The sequence below is a fragment of the Hyaena hyaena genome, unplaced genomic scaffold, assembly GCF_003009895.1.
Source record: "Hyaena hyaena isolate Hyena2069 unplaced genomic scaffold, ASM300989v1 scaffold_1252, whole genome shotgun sequence".
Classification (NCBI taxonomy): Eukaryota; Metazoa; Chordata; class Mammalia; order Carnivora; family Hyaenidae; genus Hyaena; species Hyaena hyaena.
Window position 1 is genome coordinate 362777 of NW_024081889.1, and position 4353 is coordinate 367129.

Sequence of the window (4353 nt, forward strand, 5' to 3'; positions counted from 1 at the left end):
AGTGCCAGCCGGGAAGCAATCGGCAAAGAGCAGGAAACATAAGCAACTGTAAAAAGAAAACAAAACAAAAACCCAATAAGAGACAATGAAGACATCATTAAAAACATAAAGGCAATGAAAATGCCTATGGTGTATTTTCCATTATCTGTGACCTTGGGTTTCAGTTTTGGCTGTGTGTTCATCATCAGTTTAAGAAAAATACTGCCTTAGACTCCTAGGCTCACACATTTTTTGCATGATTCCTTAGAAGAGGAGGGGCAGAGCCCTAAGCTAGCTGTCAAAAAACAATTTACTATAAATTGTGAGAGTAAAATATCCTGTAAGAGTTTTCCCTCTTTGCTCTTCATTATTGTCTCTCAGGGAACCAACCCAGGATGACAGGAAGATAAAAATTAGATTGAGGCCTTTTACACTGTTTTGACTGTTCATATCCTCCCTGTGCGTTATTTATATTAACAAATTCAGTTTTCTACCTCAAAAGACAGCTGGTTAACAAAATGCTGTTGAACAAAAGAGATCTCTTAGGCATGGTTACATTGTCAGGTTATCCCAGATTAGAATCACAGATAACAGTGATCTAGCTATAGAACTGTATTACTCAATGGAGATTGTGATCCAAGTTTGTGTTTTCCAACAAGCCCTTTTAAAAAATAACAGTGACTAGGTTCCTCAACCCCTAATGTGTTTGTGTTTAGTTTCTTCTGTAGTTTTTTTCTTTAGCATAAAACCATTTTTTTTTTTTTTTTTTTGCTTCAAATGAGGTAGGTATTATTTATTCTAAGTGAAGTGAAAAATTTGGGCTAATTTCTGAACTTCTTTCCATCATAAAATACTTCATTCCAGGTATCCTAAGGTTAAATTCTATTTTCTCCCCAAGGTTAAATTTGATGTCAGCACAGACTATCAGAAAAATAACACTATTTCTTCCATTTGCTTTACATGTATAAATTCAGTCTTTACATAATCTCTTTTTTGTAGAACACTAAATTAAATGTGCTACAAAGTCTGTATTTTTCCAATATGTAGTTGATGTTTGATGAAAAATTTGGCAACTTAATTCTCATAGAAATGATTAAGTAGAATTATATTGGCAAGGCTTGGCTATCACGTAATGTTTGGGAGAGTGTATAGGAAGAGAGTGAAGAGGAAAGTCTTTGCTTTTCTCTTTCTCCCTCATCGAATAATGTTTCTATGAGAATCTTTTATAATCAAAATTTAGGTCCTAAAGAATTAAGCATGAAACACATTGGGGTTTAAATTTTGTGATCAGTCTGCTATAGATTGCTTTGTTTTCCTTAAAGTCACTTTCCCAGTAAATTAAGTTATATTACCAATTTTTTTGCTCATTATCAAAACTTTTTCCCCTTCAGTTTTCTACTGGTGCAACTCTAAGTAAAAGATCCACTTTGAAAATCATTAGATTTGAACTGGAAAATAGAAATTATTTGCACAGAATATTGTATTTCTCTTCATTTTTAAAATCTTTCAGAACTGACCTATAGCATTCTTGCAGCTTATATCTAATTAATACTTGAGGATTTCTCTTTGTACCTGATGGAGTTCAGGACATTATAACCTCAAATATGGCACCTGGGCATATTGAATATTTTAAGCTGAAGGAGTTTGAGAAAATGGCAGAAGCAGAAAGGTCACTCTGATCTTCTCCCCAATCCTTCTCTATTGAAACAGATCATTTAATTCTTATGTGAGAGGAACCCTTCCTATGCCAGAGGAAAAGAGCATCCTTATCTCTGAAGACAAAGATACTCCAAGAACAACCCTAACAAACAGGCCATGCTAAATCTTCCCATTACTATACTTACCTCATACTCTCTTTGGGAAAAATTAATACTCTAATAAAAGACAAATAGAGATACATTCCATGGTTGTGGATAGAATTTCTTGATGTTATACAGATAACAATACTATGTCTATTCTTCTATAAATTTATTGCATAAACCAATCAAGATTTATTTAGATATTTGAGGACACAATAAAGTTACTTAAAAGTTATTTGGAAAATAGAGGTCCACAAATAAGTACAACCTTAAAAATGAAGAAATAAACAAGGAGAATTTATTTTATAGATTTTTAAAAATTAAAGTATAATTAATACACAGTGTCATATAAGTTTCAGGTGTACAGTATGATTCAAGAGTTGCAGGGGTGCCTGGGTGGCTTAGTTGGTTGAGCGTCCGACTTTCGCTTAGGTCATGATCTCACGGTTCGTGGGTTAGAGCCCCGAGTCAGGCTCTGTGCTGACTGCCAGCTCAGAGCCTGGAGCCTGTTTCAGTCTGTGACTCCCTCTCTCTCTGACCCTCCCCTGCTCACGCTGTCTCTCTCTCTCTGTCTCCTAGAAATAAATAAACATTTAAAAAAAAAAAAGAGTTGTAAGCATGACCCAGTGCTCATCACGGTAAGTGTATTTTTAATCTTTATCTAGTTCAACCCCAAATAAGGAACACTCCACGAATTTGCATGTCATCCTTATGCAGAGGCTATGCTAACCTCTGTATTGTTCCAATTTTAGTGTGGGCGCTGCCCAAGAGAGCACTGTTCTATAAGATTTTAAGATATATATTCTGAAATGCAGGCCCTGGATCCTGCACTTTCACATGGAAAAATGGTAAGGATTCCACTAATTTTCTTTCAGATCCTAAGGAAGGCAGCCCAAGGAAAAGGTAAAGAATTAAATAAAGGCCTAAAAGACTGTCCCCACTTGTGAGGTAAAGTAATTCCAGCTAGTGAAAATGTGAACTAATGAAAATCGGCGATTTACCAATAGGTTTAGCAACTCTTTCAACCTTGAATAATAACACATGGAGAGATGGGAAGAGGTTCTCTTATATGCCAAAGGGTGGAAACGATGGAGAGTCATCTCTGAAGTGAGAGTGAGAGCATGAGGATTGAGGGGAATGAGCTCCTTCTATAAAAATATTCTATCATATGGGTGTTTCATAAGTCACTGAACCATTCTTAGATTCTTGATTTGTGCCTAATTGTTTAGCATAAGTAATACTATGATATATTGGTAAATTTAAAATATTTGATACCTGTTTCTGTCTGTCTATCCATCTGTCTCCATTGTTTGCAAAAATACACACACACACACACACACACACAGCGATAAAGAACCTTAAATATCCGTTTACATAAGTACTTGTAAGATGGCCATTTACTTGAGTGATGAGCAGACTCACATTTGCCCTGAGTAAGATTAGTATAGTTCACTTCACCCAGTAGCTTTCTTTCCACTTGTTTTCCATTCATATTGACTCTGAAGTCAATAGCCTAGGTGTGACAATCAATAGGCACCATTTTGATACATTCATTAGCACTTACCTAGGTGACTGAGACCTGCTTGGAATCTCAAGATGCTATGGTAAGACAGGGTTCACAAAGGAGAAACCAACTCAAGGCCAATGTCATATCAAGGATTTTGCTATTGTTCATAGCTGTTCTCGAGTTGGGCCTAAGTTTAGCAAAACTGCCTTTTTTAATATTAATTAAAAAAATTAATTCTGTCCCCAACTCAGTATGAATTTTACCAATATAGTAAGGCTAGATTAAAGCAAATGTAATTCTTGTATTTATTCAGACTCCCTTCCTCCCTTTTCTTAATATTTCCACCCAAAGTTTACCATTCTCAGCTTGGTTGTCTGTGGGAAAATATTTTTAAATATTCTAGAGTCTTTCTCCTTTTTGTCCTCTCAAACAGTATTTAATAAAGCTAAAAAGATGACTGCTTAAATTATTAATACCTGTCTTTTATTTATTTACTTCCATTCAATGAATATTAAAATTTTTTTATTTTTATTCATTTTTGAGAGAGTGAGAGAGAATGAGAGTGGGGGAGGGGTCAGAGAGAGAGGTAGACACAGAATCTGATGCAGGCTTCTGGCTCTGACCTGTTAGCACAGAGCCTGACATGGGGCCCAAACCTGGGAACAATGGGATCATGACCTGGGCTGAAGTTAGACACTCAATTGAATGACCCATGCAGGTAACCATTCATTCAATAAGTATTTAAAGAGGGACATCATTCTACCATTCAGAGTGCTTGATCTGGGGGGGGGGGGGAGGGACCCCACCATGATCTGTGCTCTATGAAGCTGATATAAAACAAGTAAATAATTATAAATTATAATGAATGAATGTTATGAAATAAGTAAAATGGGAGCTGAGATAGAAAATAACAGAAAGGAATGATTTTGGATGGAACATTTTCATAGGCAAATCGAAGTGGGGAAGCCCCTGTGACATATTTTTTTCTGATGTACATAAATGCATTCATTTAAACTTCAGTAAGATCATCAAAATATGAATATAGCACATGAGTATTATTTAATGAAC

General features: G+C 35.6%; 1 non-coding gene across 1 annotated transcript; it reads right to left on the reverse strand.

The window, feature by feature from the left end:
* Window positions 1-2450: 2450 nt before the first annotated feature.
* LOC120224814 lies at window positions 2451-2554 on the reverse strand. The gene has a single exon (XR_005526665.1). It is a non-coding gene; the product is annotated as a U6 spliceosomal RNA (small nuclear RNA).
* Window positions 2555-4353: the final 1799 nt, after the last annotated feature.